This window comes from Rutidosis leptorrhynchoides, chromosome 3, assembly GCF_046630445.1.
Source record: "Rutidosis leptorrhynchoides isolate AG116_Rl617_1_P2 chromosome 3, CSIRO_AGI_Rlap_v1, whole genome shotgun sequence".
NCBI lineage: Eukaryota > Viridiplantae > Streptophyta > Magnoliopsida > Asterales > Asteraceae > Rutidosis > Rutidosis leptorrhynchoides.
This window is the reverse complement of record NC_092335.1, coordinates 273,762,182-273,782,263: the sequence shown is the minus strand read 5'-3', so window position 1 is coordinate 273,782,263 and position 20,082 is coordinate 273,762,182.

The window sequence follows — 20,082 nt, the reverse complement described above, 5'->3', positions numbered from 1 at the left end:
GATTTTAGAGAAAAATATTTTCAAGTTTCTATGAAATAATGAAACCTATTGAATTCTATTTATAATAGATTTTTGAATTATTAAAGTGAATTATTAAAGTATGAATTATTAAAGTGAATTATTAAAGTATGAATTATTAAAGTGAATTATTAAAGTATGAATTATTAAAGTGAATTATTAAAGTATGAATTATTAAAGTGAATTATTAAAGTAAAAGTAAAGTAAAAATAAAGTAAAGGTAAAGTTTAAGTATAGTAAAAGTATAAAACTATGTACGTATAATACGCGTATAAATATATATAATATTAATTTAAATCGTTATATATATTTAATAAAATAAAATATAAATATCGTTATCTTTATCATACTAGTTAAGTAATGAGTTGTCAAAAGTGGTTCTAGATATTTATAAAAGTTATATACGTTTTAATAATAAAGTTCTTTTTAAACTGAAAATGTTTTTGTACGTTTGAAACTAAATAGATCAATCGAGTCTTGTACCTACACGTTAAAGAAATTTCATCCCAAAATTTGAGTGGAAAGGTCGTGAATGATAATAAGTATGTTTTCATGATGCATACGGGCTGAAAATTTGAGTTTTATCATCAGCGAATAATTTGGATAAACAATCCATTTATATGAAGAGTACGAATGAAGCTAACATAGAAGAGTGAAATGAGTAAGTGTAGATTCATCTTATCATTTGACGTAGATATGATTGATTCCCAGATTTCAAGGGATTTGAAGAAAATCTTCTTAATTAGATTTGACTCTCCGGTAATCAAGGGAATTAGGATCCGCTTTAAATGCGATCGTCCATTTTAATTGTTCTGTCGGAGATTTTCTTATAAATGCACCTCCTCCGTTTCCTTACAACTCACACCTTCTGTTGATGCATTTTATGCAAGTCCCTAGACATCTACCCACGTCCATTGCAGGTACAACAGTTTACAGGCCACCATGATTGCTCGTTATTATCCTATCCGTGTTTGTATGTGGTTACAGGAACTGCAGGAATGAGATTTAGATGTTTGATTATGTTAGACTTAGTCAGACGTACGAGTGAAGCCTCACTAGTACGGCTGACAGGCTCATACGCATGGTTGATGCTGAGCTAAGTCACAATTACAACCTAAATGAGAAGACACGAGTGAGTGATCACCCGTACGGCTGATGAAGCCAACTCGTACGTGTGATGAATGAATCGTATGGGTGAGTCAACAGTAGGGGTATATAAAGTCTTATGTTCTTCATTTTTGGTTAAGCCTCTCATTTGTTACACACACTCAGATCTAGTGAGCTCCTCCGATTCTCTCTCAGTCCAAATCACCCAGGTGGTGAATAATAGCTCTAGGTATTGATCTAATCACACTTGATTTAGTTGTGGTTTAACTAAATTAATCAAAAAAAATTAACCTATTCACTAGAGGGTTTGATTCACTTATTCCGCCATTGTGTGAGTTAAATCTGTTGATTTCTAAGTTCCTAGTCATGTTTCATCACCTTCTATTCTTTCCCCCTCAACTCATATTTTAAAGTATTCATCAATATGCTCCATCCAGTTCTGATTCTCGATATACTTCTAACTTTCATATCGGTTATTCTTCTTTTTCATCTACCGCCAGAAGAATCTATTTACTTCTACTATACTCTTGGGTTTATAGTGTTTTTAGTTCTCCCGTGTCTTTATATTGCTATATGCATTGATATATATGGTTTATAATTTTTGATTTATCGTTGGGCTTTATATGTTCCCTTATATTTCAAAGTCTCTGCTTCTGTCTTCTATAATCATTATCATTCACAGTTAATGCTCTCTTTTATTTGCTACAATTTATACCCCAATTTCTATTTCGAAGTTTTGTCCTTTTGTTTCTTCTTCTTGCGATTAAGCACCGCTTGTAATGGTCCAGAATTCACAGATATGAATTTCGGAATGAACATTGTTAATGTTCTAGGAAGGAAATTGTGATGACACGATCTTGACTTGTCAAATTACTAGAATACCTTGGAAAAGGCCGAATCATCAAGAAATATTTTCTTGATATTTTAGAGGTTAAATAGAATACAAGAGTCATATAACATGGCACATAATGATGTTATGATCTGTGAATCATCACGTTCCATTTAGAAACTCAGCATGACTTACTGTAATATAATCACATTGATCAAGTGTCATTATATTATACTAATTCATGCTTCAGTTCCCAACACTACTTCAAAATATTCCTATTTTAAACTTGAATGTTTCAGAATTTAGAAACTAAAATAGTTTCTTTTATGATGTAATACAGATAGTGCGAAGAGGTAAATGATTTCAAATAAGAAAAATTAAGAAAATATCTTCAGAAATATGGAGGATATTTATAATGAAAGATATGATGATATTTTAGAATTTCTAATATCAGAGGATGATGAAGAATATTGTCCGCAGGGGTTTAGAGTCAGGAGAAAGGTATTCGTTAATGACTTCAGCAGGTACTGAATTATTTGGATCCTTTGAAGTCAGGTTCAGTCTTTGTAATTTGTCCACAGCCTCCTTCCTACTTTGCTCAATCCGTTTTCCAGTTCCAAAACTTCTCTTTTTCTGCGCTTTGCCAGCACACTTCATCATTATCATCCAGCTTTTACCGTTTAAAGTCGTTTATAGTTTTTGCTGCTTCATCAGCATTTTTTTCCATTTTCGGAGAACCAATTCTTAGTTCGGAGTGTTTTTCAGAAACTTCACATTCAAATTAAGTCCAGAAGATAGACGTTATATATACACATATAACTGTTGGCGTAGACATGCTGCGAGATTTCAAAATACTGATTGCTAATTCCCAATGATTCGTATGGCAATTCTCATTACAAGATGCGAATGAGTAAATGATGGGGTTTCAATAAATAATTATAATGACTTTTTGGAGAGGCTAAAGTCAAAGGGTAATGAAGTTGTTGGTACATCTGCTAATAATGTGGTGGAATGTAAAAGGTTCCCTGGTAACGATGGTGTATATCTCAAGGTTATAATAAGGTTAGTCTGACTGAAAAGTCGAAGTTGACTTGCTGGAGCTGTGACAAAACTGGCTACTTTGAATAGGATTCGCAAAGTTATTTTTGCTAATAAATGCCAAAGAATCTGACGCGGATACGTTGTTTAAACTTTTACTTTGGTTTCAAGAGTTTTTCGGGTACATAACTGTGGGTAACATGTGGTTGGATCATCATCTCGATTGCTCATCATTCGAAGTGTCTTCAGAAATTTTCGAAGGGTTTGAACACAGATTGTAATCGTTAACATACATTTGATGTTCTAACACAGTTTTGAAGTCAAAATATAGCTTGTGAAAGATGTAAGGATCTAAGAGTGATGATTTTGGCCATATCTCGAGTTGAATTTTGAGATTTCAAAATCAGAATATGTAATTAAATTTTGAATGAGTATAGTTGTTTTGATTTCTATAAAAGAATGTATATTGTTGTGAAAGTAGGGAGTATAATGGATGATTTGCTGAATCAGATTCGAAGAATGTAACATATTATTTGTGAATTTATATATCTCTCGGGTATTACCTACCCGTTAAAAAAAAAATTCACAATTAATATTTTGTACAAAAGAATTTTATTACAGTCTTTATGAAAATATATATATGTATATTTTCTTCAGATGTAACATAGATTTAATGAGTTAATGTTAAATTAAACTCATTTGATTTACGGTTGAAACTAGAATTGAATAATCCCTAAAGGCTTTAAAAAGTACATAACTTTTACGCAGTATTTCTTTAATGACATTGAAATTATGAATCAATACTTCGTTATTTATTGATGTATGATGTTCGGTTCGTGGAATTCTTGTGAATTTCGCAAAGTACGAATGATGTTATCTGAAAAGTTTCGGGTACATCGATGATGAAAGTGTAAAATCAAATATATACTTGATTTATTATGAATTGGAATTTGTTGAATTGCGATAGAGATTGTAGTTAACGCTGGTTAAGTTGCGGTCAAAGGACGTACATTATTGCATATTTGTAATATGAATTAACCGAGTAGTTAAGATTCACACACAATAGCTTAGCACGGAAAGATTTATTTCAATATATATATATATATATATATATATATATATATATATATATATATATATATATATATATATATATATATATATATATATATATATATATATATATATATATATATATATATATATATATATATACGCTTCACTCGTACGGCTGACAGCCTGTACTGCGGCTATGTTTGAAGCTAGAAAAGTACGGAATTCCTCTTCATTCATATTCACGGTGTGTCGAGTAGTCGGTGCCATTTCCTTCAAAATAGTCAAATGGAACAAGTTAATCATACAGAATATTAAGAGTAGTTAATAGTATTTCGTAGCATAATATGAACTCATTTATAAAAGCTTTTTCTTCATATTAGCGTTTTATAAGTTTAAATTCGGGTAGTACCTACCCGTTAAGTTCATACTTAGTAGCTAATATACAATTCAACTACTACAATTCTATATGAAAAACTGATTATAATAATATTTCGCGTTCAAACTTTTATACAATATTTTACAAACTTACAATACCGCTAATTTTACATAAAGCATGAAATATAGCACACAATAACTTTGATACAAGATAGTTGTGAAGATAATTCTAGCTAGTACACAAGTCGTTCAGCAAAGGCAATAAAGACACGTAATTCATACGTCCAGAAACAAGTCATGCATTCTGGTTTTACTAGGACTACTTCCCATCCTTGGTCTTGTGGAACATAACCGTTATGGCCGTTGATAAGATAGCGTGTTGTAACGTCGTCAAAGGGACGAGGGTTATGTAATGTCCAACAGTCCCGTAACAATCTAAAAACCTCATTTCTTACCCCAATTACCGACTCCATTACTTGTGGGAAAGTTTTGTTTAATAGTTGTAGCCCGATGTTCTTTTTCTCACTTTGGTGAGAAGCGAACATTACTCACCCGTAAGCATAGCATGCTTCTTTATGTTGCATGTTAGTCGCTTTTTCTAAATCATGAAGTCCTATATTCGGATACATTGAGTCAAAATAATTTCTTAACCCGTTGCGTAAAATAGCATTTGGGTTCCCCGCAATATATGCATCAAAGTAAACACATCGTAACTTATGGGTTTCCCAATGTGATATCCCCCATCTTTCAAACGAAAGTTTCTTATAAACCAAGACATTCTTGGAACGTTCTTCGAATGTCTTACAAACTGATTTCGCCTTAAATAGTTGTGCCGAGGAATTTTGACCGACTCTAGACAAGATTTCATCAATCATGTCTCCGGGTAGGTCTCTTAAAATATTGGGTTGTCTATCCATTTTGTGTTTTTAAACAGTAAAATAGACAAGAGTTAGATTCATAAAAAAAAATTACTTATTAATACAAGCAATTTTTACATATATCATAAAGCATAAGCACACTATATTATATATATTACACCACACGAATACAACTATCTTATTCCGACTCGTTCATTTCTTCTTCTTCGGTTTTGGTTCGTTTTTCCAAGTTTCTAGGGATATATGATGTTCCCCTAATACGAGCTGTCATTTTCCATAACGGTTTAGAAAAACCTGGTGGTTTAGAGGTTCCCAGGTCATTGTTACAACTTAAGGGCTTCGGGGGTTGATGATACATATAAATTTCATCGGGGTTGGAATTAGATTTATCTATTTTTATGCCCTTTCCCTTATTATTTTCTTTTGCCTTTTTAAATTCAGTTGGGGTAATTTCTATAACATCATCGGAATTCTCGTCGGAATCCGATTCATCGGAGAATTGGTAACCCTCCCAATATTTTGCTTCCTTGGCGGAAACACCATTGACCATAATTAACCTTGGTCGGTTGGTTGAGGATTTTCTTTTACTTAACCGTTTTATTATTTCCCCCACCGGTTCTATTTCCTCCTCCGGTTCCTCCTCTTCCGGTTCTGATTCTTCTTCCGGTTCTGATTCTTCTTTCGGTTCTTCTTCGGGAACTTTTGAATCAGTCCAATATATATTCGACTCTTCGTTATTATTAGGTGAGTCAATGGGATTTGTGCTAGAGGTAGACATCTATCACACAATATCAAACATGTTAAGAGATTAATATATCACATAATATATACATGTTAATAATATATAGTTTCCAACAAAAATGTTAAGCAATCATTTTTAAAGAAAACACGGTCGAAGTCCAGACTCACTAATGCATCCTAACAAACTCGATAAGACACACTAATGCAAATTTTCTGGTTCTCTAAGACCAATGCTCGGATACCAACTGAAATGTCCCGTTCTTATTGATTAAAAACGTTCCATATTAATTGATTTCGTTGCGAGGTTTTGACCTCTATATGAGACGTTTTTCAAAGACTGCATTCATTTTTAAAAAAAACCATAACCTTTATTTCATAAATAAAGGTTTAAAAAGCTTTACGTAGATTATCAAATAATGATAATCTAAAATATCCTGTTTACACACGACCATTACATAATGGTTTACAATACAAATATGTTACATCGAAATCAGTTTCTTGAATGCAGTTTTTACACAATATCATACAAACATGGACTCCAAATCTTGTCCTTATTTTAGTATGCAACAGCGGAAGCTCTTAGTATTCACCTGAGAATAAACATGCTTTAAACGTCAACAAAAATGTTGGTGAGTTATAGGTTTAACCTATATATATCAAATCGTAACAATAGACCACAAGATTTCATATTTCAATACACATCCCATACATAGAGATAAAAATCATTCATATGGTGAACACCTGGTAACCGACATTAACAAGATGCATATATATAAGAATATCCCCATCATTCCGGGACACCCTTCGGATATGATATAAATTTTGAAGTACTAAAGCATCCGGTACTTTGGATGGGGTTTGTTAGGCCGAATAGATCTATCTTTAGGATTCGCATCAATTAGGGTGTATGTTCTCTAATTCTTAGATTACCAGACTTAATAAAAAGGGGCATATTCAATTTCGATAATTCAACCATAGAATGTAGTTTCACGTACTTGTGTCTATTTTGTAAATCATTTATAAAACCTTCATGTATTCTCATCCCAAAAATATTAGATTTTAAAAGTGGGACTATAACTCACATTCACAGAATTTTTACTTCGTCGGAAAGTAAGACTTGGCCACTGGTTGATTCACGAAGCTATAACAATATATACATATATATCAAAGTATGTTCAAAATATATTTACAACACTTTTAATATATTTTGATGTTTTAAGTTTATTAAGTCAGCTGTCCTCGTTAGTAACCTACAACTAGTTGTCCACAGTTAGATGTACAGAAATAAATCGATAAATATTATCTTGAATCAATCCACGACCCAGTGTATACGTATCTCAGTATTGATCACAACTCAAACTATATATATTTTGGAATCAACCTCAACCCTGTATAGCTAACTCCAACATTCACATATAGAGTGTCTATGGTTGTTCCGAAATATATATAGATGTGTCGACATGATAGGTCGAAACATTGTATACGTGTCTATGGTATCTCAAGATTACATAATATAAAATACAAGTTGATTAAGTTATGGTTGGAATAGATTTATTACCAATTTTCACGTAGCTAAAATGAGAAAAATTATCCAATCTTGTTTTACCCATAACTTCTTCATTTTAAATCCGTTTTGAGTGAATCAAATTGCTATGGTTTCATATTGAACTCTATTTTATGAATCTAAACAGAAAAAGTATAGGTTTATAGTCGGAAAAATAAGTTACAAGTCGTTTTTGTAAAGGTAGTCATTTCAGTCGAAAGAGCGACGTCTAGATGACCATTTTAGAAAACATACTTCCACTTTGAGTTTAACCATAATTTTTGGATATAGTTTCATGTTCATAATAAAAATCATTTTCCCAGAATAACAACTTTTAAATCAAAGTTTATCATAGTTTTTAATTAACTAACCCAAAACAGCCCGCGGTGTTACTACGACGGCGTAAATCCGGTTTTACGGTATTTTTCGTGTTTCCTGGTTTTAAATCATTAAGTTAGCATATCATATAGATATAGAACATTTGTTTAGTTGATTTTAAAAGTCAAGTTAGAAGGATTAACTTTTATTTTCGAACAAGTTTAGAATTAACTAAACTATGTTCTAGTGATTACAAGTTTAAACCTTCGAATAAGATAGCTTTATATGTATGAATCGAATAATGTTATGAACATCATTACTACCTCAAGTTCCTTGGATAAACCTACTAGAAATTAGAAAAATAGATCTAGCTTCAAAGGATCCTTGGATGGCTTGAAAGTTCTTGAAGCTGAATCATGACACGAAAACAATTTCAAGTAAGATTTCCACTCGAAATAAGATTATTATAGTTATATAAATTGAATTAAAGTTTGAATATGATTATTACCTTGTATTAGAAATATAACCTACTGTAAGTAACAAAGGTTTCTTGATCTTGGATGATTACTTGGAATGGATTTAGAAAACTTGGAAGTAAACTTGCAATCTTGGAAGTATTCTTGATCTTATGAAACTAGAACTTTTGGAATTTATGAAGAACACTTAGAACTTGAAGATAGAACTTGAGAGAGATCAATTAGATGAAGAAATTTGAAGAATGAAAGTGTTTTTAGGTGTTTTTGGTCGATGGTGTATGGATTAGATATAAAGGATATGTAATTTTGTTTTCATGTAAATAAGTCATGAATGATTACTCATATTTTTGTAATTTTATGAGAAATTTCATGCTAGTTGCCAAATGATGGTTCCCACATGTGTTAGGTGACTCATATGGGCTGCTAAGAGCTGATCATTGGAGTGTATATACCAATAGTACATACATCTAAAAGCTGTGTATTGTACGAGTACGAATACGGGTGCATACGAGTAGAATTGTTGATGAAACTGAACGAGAATGTAATTGTAAGCATTTTTGTTAAGTAGAAGTATTTTGATAAGTGTCTTGAAGTCTTTCAAAAGTGTATGAATACATATTAAAACACTACATGTATATACATTTTAACTGAGTCGTTAAGTCATCGTTAGTCGTTACATGTAAATGTTGTTTTGAAACCTTTAGGTTAACGATCTTGTTGAATGTTGTTAACCCATTGTTTATTATAACAAATGAGATGTTAAATTGTTATATTATCATGATATTATGATATATAATATATCTTAGTATGATATATATACAGTTAAATGCCGTTACAACGATAATCGTTACATATATGTCTCGTTTCGAAATCATTAAGTTAGTAGTCTTATTTTTACATATGTATTTCATTGTTAATACACTTAATAATATATTTACTTATCATTTAACATAATTAACCAAGTGTATCAATATCTTAATATGATTCATATGTACCTAGTAAGACGTTGTTATAACGATAATCGTTATATATATCGTTTTCGAGTTTCTTAAATTAATAATCTCATTTTTATGTATATAACTCATTGTTAAAATACCTAATGAGATACACACTTATAATAAAATCATGTTAACTATATATATAACCATATATATATGTCATCGTATAGTTTTTACAAGTTTTAACGTTCGTGAATCACCGGTCAACTTGGGTGGTCAATTGTCTATATGAAACCTATTTCAATTAATCAAGTCATAACAAGTTTGATTGCTTAACATGCTGGAAACACTTAATCATGTAAATAACAATTTCATTTAATATATATATAAACATGGAAAAGTTCGGGTCACTACAATAGTGAGATCTTCTTTAGCAAAACATATCTTCAAATTCGAGACGTGGAAAGTGTTATGTACAGCCGCGAGTTGTTGAGGTAGCTCCAGTTGGTAAGCTACTGGTCCGACACGATCTATAATCTTGAATGGTCCAATGTACCTTGGATTTAGTTTCCCCCATTTACCAAATCAAACAACGCCTTTCCAAGGTGAAACCTTAAGCATGACCATTTCATCAATTTCAAACTCTATATCTTTTCTTTTACTGTCAGCGTAGCTCTTTTGTCGACTCTGGGCGGTTTTCAATCGTTGTTGAATTTGGATGATTTTCTCGGTAGTTTCTTGTATTATCTCCGGACCCGTAATCTGTCTATCCCCCACTTCATTCCAACAAATTGGAGACCTGCACTTTCTACCATAAAGTGCCTCAAACGGTGCCATCTCAATACTAGAATGATAACTGTTGTTGTAGGAAAATTCTGCTAACGGTAGGTGTCGATCCCAACTGTTTCCGAAATCAATAACACATGCTCGTAGCATGTCTTCAAGTGTTTGTATCGTCCTTTCGCTCTGCCCATCAGTTTGAGGATGATAGGCAGTACTCATGTCTAGACGAGTTCCTAATGCTTGCTGTAATGTCTGCCAGAATCTTGAAATAAATCTGTCATCCCTATCAGAGATAATAGAGATTGGTATTCCATGTCTGGAGACGACTTCCTTCAAATACAGTCGTGCTAACTTCTCCATCTTGTCATCTTCTCTTATTGGCAGGAAGTGTGCTGATTTGGTGAGACGATCAACTATTACCCAAATAGTATCAAAACCACTTGCAGTCCTTGGCAATTTAGTGATGAAATCCATGGTAATGTTTTCCCATTTCCATTCCGGAATTTTGGGTTGTTGAAGTAGACCTGATGGTTTCTGATGCTCCGCTTTGACCTTAGAACACGTCAAACATTCCCCTACGTATTTAGCAACATCGGCTTTCATACCTGGCCACCAAAAATGTTTCTTGAGATCCTTGTACATCTTCCCCGTTCCAGGTTGTATTGAGTATCTGGTTTTATGAGCTTCTCTAAGTACCATTTCTCTCATATCTCCAAATTTTGGTACCCAAATTCTTTCAGCCCTATACCGGGTTCCATCTTCCCGAATATTAAGATGCTTCTCCGATCCTTTGGGTATTTCATCTTTTAAATTTCCCTCTTTTAAAACTCCTTGTTGCGCCTCCTTTATTTGAGTAGTAAGGTTAGTGTGAATCATTATATTCATAGCTTTTACTCGAATGGGTTCTCTGTCCTTTCTGCTCAAGGCGTCGGCTACCACATTTGCCTTCCACGGGTGGTAACGAATCTCAAAGTCGTAATCATTCAACAATTCAATCCACCTACGCTGCCTCATATTCAGATGTTTCTGATTAAATATGTGTTGAAGACTTTTGTGGTCGGTATATATAATACTTTTGACTCCATATAAGTAGTGCCTCCAAGTATTTAATGCAAAAACAACCGCGCCTAATTCCAAATCATGCGTCGTATAATTCTGTTCGTGAATCTTCAATTGTCTAGACGCATAAGCAATTACTTTCATTCGTTGCATTAATACACAACCGAGACCTTGCTTTGAGGAGTCACAATATATCACAAAATCATCATTCCCTTCAGGTAATGACAATATAGGTGACGTAGTTAACTTTTTCTTTAACAATTAAAACGCTTTCTCTTGCTCATCTTTCCATTCAAATTTATTCCCTTTATGCGTTAATGCAATTAAGGGTTTTGCTATTCTGGAAAAGTCTTGGATGAACCTTCTGTAGTAACCAGCTAGTCCTAAAAACTGACGTATACGTTTCGGAGTTTTCGGGGTTTCTCACTTTTCAACAGTTTCGATCTTTGCCGGGTCCACCTGGATACCTTCTTTGTTCACTATGTGACCGACGAATTCAACTTCTTCCAACCAAAATGCACACTTTGAAAACTTAGCGTACAGTTTTTCTTTCCTCAATACTTCTAGCTCTTTTCTCAAATGTTCTTCGTGCTCTTGATCATTCTTTGAGTAAATAAGTATGTCATCGATGAAAACAATGACAAACTTGTCAAGATATGGCCCACACACTCGGTTCATAAGGTCCATGAACACAGCTGGTGCGTTAGTCAATCCAAATGGCATAACCATAAACTCGTAATGACCATAACGCGTCCTAAAAGCAGTTTTTAGAATATCATCCTCCTTTACTCGTATTTGATGATATCCAGAACGTAAATCGATCTTCGAATAAACAGAAGAGCCTCGTAGTTGATCAAATAAGTCGTCGATTCTCGCTAGTGGGTAGCGGTTCTTGATGGTAAGTTTGTTCAACTCTCGGTAGTCGATACACAACCTGAATGTACCATCTTTCTTCTTCACAAACAGAACAGGAGCTCCCCATGGTGATGTACTTGGTCGAATGAAATCACGCTCTAAAAGTTCCTGTAACTGACTTTGTAATTCTTTCATTTCACTGGGTGCGAGTCTATATGGAGCACGAGCTATTGATGCAGCTCTTGGTACAAGGTCTATTTGAAATTCAACGGATTGATGTGGGGGTAATCCCGGTAATTCTTTCGGAAATACATCGGGAAATTCTTTTGCAACGGGAACATCACTGATGCTCTTTTCTTTAGTTTGTACTTTCTCGACGTGTGCTAGAACAGCATAGCAACCTTTTCTTATTAGTTTTTATGCCTTCAAATTACTAATAAGATGTAGCTTCGTGTTGCCCTTTTCTCCGTACACCATTATGGGTTCTCCTTCTTCTCGTACAATGCGAATTACATTTTTGTAACATACGATCTCTGCTTTCATCTCCTTCAGCCAGTCCATGCCAACTATTACATCAAAACTCCCTAACTCTACTGGTATCAAATCAATCTTAAATATTTCGCTACCCAGTTTAATTTCTCGATTCCGGCATATATTATCTGCTGAAATTAATTTACCGGTTGCTAATTCGAGTAAAAATTTACTATCCAACGGCGTCAATGGACAACTTAATTTAGCACAAAAATCTCTACTCATATAGCTTCTATCCGCACCCGAATCAAATAAAACGTAAGCAGATTTATTGTCAATAAGAAACGTACCCGTAACAAGCTCCGGGTCTTCCTGTGCCTCTGCCGCATTAATATTGAAAACTCTTCCGCGGCCTTGTCCATTCGTGTTCTCCTGGTTCGGGCAATTTCTAATAATGTGGCCCAGTTTTCCACATTTATAACAAACTACATTGGCATAACTTGCTCCGACACTACTTGCTCCGCCATTACTCGTTCCGACACCATTTGTTCCTTTCGTTCTGTTAACCCCTGGTCCGTAGACCTCACACTTCGCCGCGCTATGACCATTTCTTTTACACTTGTTGCAAAATTTGGTGCAGAACCCCGAGTGATACTTTTCACACCTTTGGCATTGCTGCTTCTGATTGTTGTTGTTGCGGTTGTTATTGTTGTTGGGATTATTATTGTAATTGTTGTTGTTGTTGTTGTTGTTGTTGTGTTATTTGTTGTAGTTGCGATTGATGTTGCGATTGTTGGGATAATTGTTGTTGTTTTGGTGACTCTTATCACCGTTTTCCTCCCACTTTCTTTTGACTAACTTCACGTTGGCCTCTTCGGCCGCCTGTTCTTTAATTTTTCCCTCAATCTGGTTCACTAGTTTGTGAACCATTCTACATGCCTTTTGTATGGAGGCAGGCTCGTGTGAACTTATATCTTCTTGGATTCTCTCCGGTAACCCTTTCACAAATGCGTCGATCTTCTCTTCCTCATCTTCGAACGCTCTCGGACACAATAGGCACAATTCTGTGAATCGTCTTTCGTACGAAGTAATATCGAATCCTTGTGTTCGTAACCCTCTAAGTTCTGACTTGAGCTTATTGACCTCGATTCTGGGACGGTACTTCTCGTTCATCAAGTGCTTGAATGCTGACCACGGTAGCGCGTAAGCAGCATCTTGTGCCACTTGCTCTAGATAGGTATTCCACCATGTTAACGCAATACCTGTGAAGGTATGTGTAGCGTACTTCACTTTGTCTCCTTCAGTACACTTACTTATGTCAAACACCGATTCGACTTTCTCGGTCCACCGTTTCAATCCAATTGGTCCTTCGGTTCCATCAAATTCTAAAGGTTTGCAGGCAGTGAATTCCTTGTAGGAGCATCCTACACGATTTCTTGCACCGTTAGCTGTATTGCTAGATTCAGAGTTATTGTTGGTATGTAGCGCGGCCTGTACTGCGGCTATGTTTAAAGCAAGAAAGGCACGAAATTCCTCTTCGCTCATATTCAAGGTGTGTCGAGTAGTCGGTGTCATTTCCTTCAAAATAGTCAAATGAAACAATTTAATCATACAGAATATTAAGAGTAGTCAATAGTATCTCGTAGCATAATATGAACTCATTTATAAAAGCTTTTTCTTCATATTAGCGTTTTATAATTTTAAATTCGGGTACTACCTACCCGTTAAGTTCATACTTAGTAGCTAATATACAATTCAACTACTACAATTCCATATGAAAAACTGATTATAATAATATATCACATACAAATATTCTTCAAACTTACAATATCGCTATATTACATATAACATGAAATATAGTACACTATGATACAGGACAGTTTTGAAGATAAATCTAGTTAATACGCAAGTTGTTCAGCAAAGGAAATAAAGACACGTAATTCATAAGTCCAGAAACAAGTCATGCATTCTGGTTTTACTAAGACGACTTCCCATCCTTGGTCTTGTGGAAAATAACCGTTATGACCATTAGCTAGGCAGCATGTTGTAATGTCGTCAAAAGAACGAGGGTTTCGTAATATCCAACAGCCCCGTAATAATCTAAAAACCTTGTTTCTCACCCCAACTACTGAATCCGTCACTTGTGGGAAGGTTTAATTTAAAAGCTGCAATCCGATGTTCTTTTTCTCACTTTGGTAAGAAGCGAACATCACTAACCCGTAAGCATAACATGCTTCTTTATGTTGCATGTTAGAAGCTCTTTCTAATTCACGAAATCCTATGTTGGGATATGTTGAGTCAAAATAAGTTCTTAACCCGTAGCGTAAAATTGCATTTGGGTTCCCTGCATTTAACGCTTTAAAGAAAACACGGCGTAACTTACGGTCTCCCCAATGTGATATACCCCACCTATCAAAGGAAAGCCTTTTATAAACTAAGGCATTTCTGGAAAGTCTTTCAAATGTTTGACAAGTTAATTTCGCTATAACTAAATGTGCTGATGAAATCTGACCGACTCTAGACAAGATTTCCTCAATCATATCCTCCGATAGGTCTTCTAAAATATTCGGTTGTCTACCCTTAACGTCCATTTTGTTTTTATACTGTAAAATAGACAAGGATTAGATTCGTAAAAGATAATTAACAAACAATACAAGCAATTTTTACATAGAACATAAAAGTACAAGCACACTACAATACATATAATACACAACATGATTACAACCTTCTAATCTGAATCACTGGTTTCTTTTTCTTCGAACTTGGTTCGTTTTCCTAATTTTCTAGGAATATATGGTGTTCCTCTAATACGAGCCGTCGTTTTCCATAATGGTTTAGAAAAACCTGGTGGTTTAGAGGTTCCCGGGTCATTGTTACATTTTAGGAAATACGGATGTTGTCGATACATATAAAGTTCATCGGGGTTGGAATCGAGTTTCTCTATTTTTATACCTTTTCCCTTATTATTTTCTTTCGCTTTATTAAATTGGGTCGAGGTAATTTCTATAACATCATCGGAATCCTCATCGGGATCCGATTCATCGGAAAATTGGTAATCTTCCCAATATTTTGCTTCCTCGGTGGAAACACCATTGACCATTATTAACTTTGGTCCGTTGGTTGAGGATTTTCTTTTATTTAATTGATTTACTATAGGTATCAATATTTCTTCCTCCGAAACCTCTTCTTCTTCTGGTTCCTCCTCTTCCGATTCATCCTCTTCTGGTTCCTCTTCTTCCGGTTCCTCCTCTTCTGGTTCCTCTTCGGGAATTTGTGAATCTTCTCAAAATATATTCGACTCTTCATTATTATTAGGTGAATCAATGGGATTTGTACTAGAGGTAGACATCAATCACACAATATCAAACACGTTAAGAGATTAATATATCACATAATATTTACATGTTAATAATATATAGTTTCCAACAAAAAAAATGTTAAGCAATCGTTTTTGAAGAAAAACACGGTCGAAATCCAGACCCACTAATGCATCCTAACAAACTCGGTAAGACACACTAATGCAATTTTATGGTTCTCTAAGACCAACGCTCAGATACCAACTGAAATGTCCCGTTCATATTGATTATAAACGTTCCATATTAATTGATTTCGTCGCGAGGTTTTGACCTCTATATGAGACGTTTTTCAAAGACTGCATTCATTTTTAAAACAACCATAACCTTTATTTTATCGATAAAGGTTTAAAAGCATTACGTAGATTATCAAATAATGATAATCTAAAATATACCGTTTACACACGACCATTACATAATGGTTTACAATAAGAATATATTACTTCAAAAATAAGTTTCTTGAATGCAGTTTTTACATAATATCATACAAGCATGGACTCCAAATCTTGTCCTTATTTTAGTATGCAACAGCGGAAGCTCTTAATAATTACCTGAGAATAAACATGCTTAAAACGTCAACAAAAATGTTGGTGAGTTATAGGTTTAACCTATATATTATCAAATCATAATAATAGACCACAAGATTTCATATTTCAATATACATCCCATACATAGAGATAAAAATCATTCATATGGTGAACACCTGGTAACCGACATTAACAAGATGCATATATAAGAATATCCCCATCATTCCAGGACACCCTTCAGATATGATATAAATTTCGAAGTACTAAAGCATCCGGTACTTTGGATGGTGTTTGTTAGGCCCAATAGATCTATCTTTAGGATTCGCGTCAATTAGGGTGTCTGTTCCCTAATTCTTAGATTACCAGACTTAATAAAAAGGGGCATATTCGATTTCGATAATTCAACCATAGAATGTAGTTTCACGTACTTGTGTCTATTTTGTAAATCATTTATAAAACCTGCATGTATTCTCATCCCAAAAATATTAGATTTCAAAAGTGGGACTATAACTCACTTTCACAGATTTTTACTTCGTCGGGAAGTAAGACTTGGCCACTGGTCGATTCACGAACCTATAACAAATATGTACATATATATCAAAGTATGTTCAAAATATATTTACAACATTTTTAATACGTTTTACTATTTTAAGTTTATTAAGTCAGCTGTCCTTGTTAGTAACCTACAACTAGTTGTCCATAATTAGATGTACAGAAATAAATCGATATATATTATCTTGAATCAATCCACGACCCAGTGTATACACGTCTCAGGCTAGATCACAACTCAAACTATATATATTTTTGGAATCAACCTCAACCCTGTATAGCTAACTCTAACATTACTGCATATAGAGTGTCTATGGTTGTTCCAATTAATATATATAGATGGGTCGATATTATATCTCAAAATATTTGCATACGTGTCTATGGTATCCCAAGATTGCATAATATATTAGAAAACATGTATAATACAATATAAGTTAGCTATGATATGATTAATATAAATTTGTTACCAATTTTCACGTAGTTACAACAAGCAAAAATAACCAATCTTGTTTTACCCATAACTTCTTCATTTTAAATCCGTTTTGAGTGAATCAAATTGCTATGGTTTCATATTGAACTCTAATTTAAGAATCCAAACAGCAAAAGTATAGGTTTATAGTCGGAAATTTAAGTTACATGTCAATTACTAAAGAGGTAGTCATTTCCGTCGAAAGAACGGCATCTTGATGACCATTTTGAAAAACATACTTTCACTTTGAGTTTAACCAAGATTTTTGGATATAGTTTCATGTTCATAAGAAAAATCATTTTCCCAGAAGAACAACTTTTAAATCAAAGTTTATCATAGTTTTTAATTATCCAAACCAAAACAGCCACCGGTTTCACTACGACGGCGTATATCCGATTTTATGGTGTTCATAGTGTTTTCAGGTTTTAAATCATTAAGTTAGCATATCATATAGATATAGAACATGTGTTTAGTTGATTTTAAAAGTCAAGTTAGAAGGATTAACTTTTATTTGCGAACAAGTTTAGAATTAACTAAACTATGTTCTAGTGATTACAAGTTTAAACCTTCGAATAAGATAGCTTTATATGTATGAATCGAATGATGTTATGAACATCATTACTACCTCAGGTTTTCTGGATAAAACTACTGAAAATGAGAAAAATAGATTCTAACTTCAAAGGATCCTTGGATGGCTTGAAAGTTCTTGAAGCAGAATCATGACACGAAAACAGTTCAAGTAAGATTTTCACTCGAAATAAGATTGTTATAGTTGTAGAAATTGAATCAAAGTTTAAATATGAATATTACCTTGAATTAGAAAGATAACCTACTGTAAATAACAAAGGTTCCTTGATCTTAGATGATTACTTGGAATGGATTAGAAAGCTTGGAAGTAAACTTGCAAACTTGGTAGTATTCTTGATTTTTATGAAACTATACTTATGGAATTTATGAAGAACACTTAGAACTTGAGGATAGAACTTGAGTGAGATCACTTAGATGAAGAATATTGAAGAATGAAAGTGTTTGTAGGTGTTTTTGGTCGTTGGTATATGGATTAGATATAAATGATGTGTAATTTTATTTTCATGTAAATAAGTCATGAATGATTACTCATATTTTTGTAATTTTATGAGATATTTCATGCTAGTTGCCAAATGATGGTTCCCACATGTGTTAGGTGACTCACATGGGCTGCTAAGAGCTGATTATTGGAGTGTATATACCAATAGTACATACATCTAAAAGTTGTGTATTGTACTAGTACGAATACGGGTGCATACGAGTAGAATTGTTGATGAAACTGAACGAGGATGTAATTGTAAGCATTTTTATTAAGTAGAAGTATTTTGATATGTGTCTTGAAGTCTTTCAAAAGTGTAAGAATACATATCAAAACACATGTATATACATTCTAATGGAGTCGTTAAGTCTTCGTTAGTCGTTACATGTAAGTGTTGTTTTGAAACCTTTAAGTTAACGATCTCAATTAATGTTGTTAACCCAATGTTTATTATATCAAATGAGATGTTAAATTATTATATTATCATGATATTATGATGTATGAATATCTCTTAATATGATATATACATTAAAATATCGTTACAACGATAATCGTTACATATAAGTCTCGTTTCGTAATTCTTGGGTTAGTAGTCTTGTTTTTACATATGTAGTTCATTGTTAACACACTTAATGATATATTTAAATATCATTTTATCATGTTAAATATAGTGTATCAATATCTTAATATGATACATATGTATTTAGTAGACGTTATCATAACGATAATCGTTATATATATCATTTCGAGTTTCTTAACTTAGTAATCTCATTTCTTATGTATATCACACATTGTTAATATATTTAGTGAGATACTTACTCATCATAATCTTATGTCAACCATATATATATGTCTATATATACCACAACATGTAGTTTTTACAATTTTGTAACGTTCGTGAATCGCCGGTCAACTTGGGTGATAAATTGTCTATATGAAACTTATTTTATTTAATCAAGTCTTAACAAGTTTGATTGCTTAACACGTTGGAAACATTTAGTCATGTAAATATCAATCTCAATTAATATATATAAACATGGAAAAGTTCGGGTCACTACAACATCTTTCTTTATTTTCTCTTAATATTACTCCGTATGAAATTATATTGGGTACAATGTATGTATGTATTATATCATATATTCCCTCCGTCCCATTATAAGTGTCCACTTATTTTTTGCACACAGTTTTAGGAAATTCCACTAACTTCATTCTCCACCAATCAGAAATCTTCTCTCTCCAAAATAACTTCTTCTCATTGATTGAAAGTACAATATGAACACTTGTAATAGGACATCTCAAAATAGAAATGTGGACACTTGTGGTGGGAGGGAGTACAAAACAACATTGCACAAGCGCACATGCTCGTGTGGTGATTCCGTGATGTTATATTTAATTCTAAAGATACAAAATTGGCAGGAATTTGGTGTGCAAGTATGGTGTAGTTTCTCTCTCCTTGATTTCAAACATTTACTTCTGGTTTCAAAGGTTTTGACTGCTTCTTTATGCCTAATTAACAGATAAATTAAAGGAATCAGATTTGTGTGTTTAATTGTCATCCCACACCCAACCAACAGATGTGTCTATTCAAGCAACAAGGGTCTAGTGGCTAGTAGTTGATCTTATACTCCCTCCG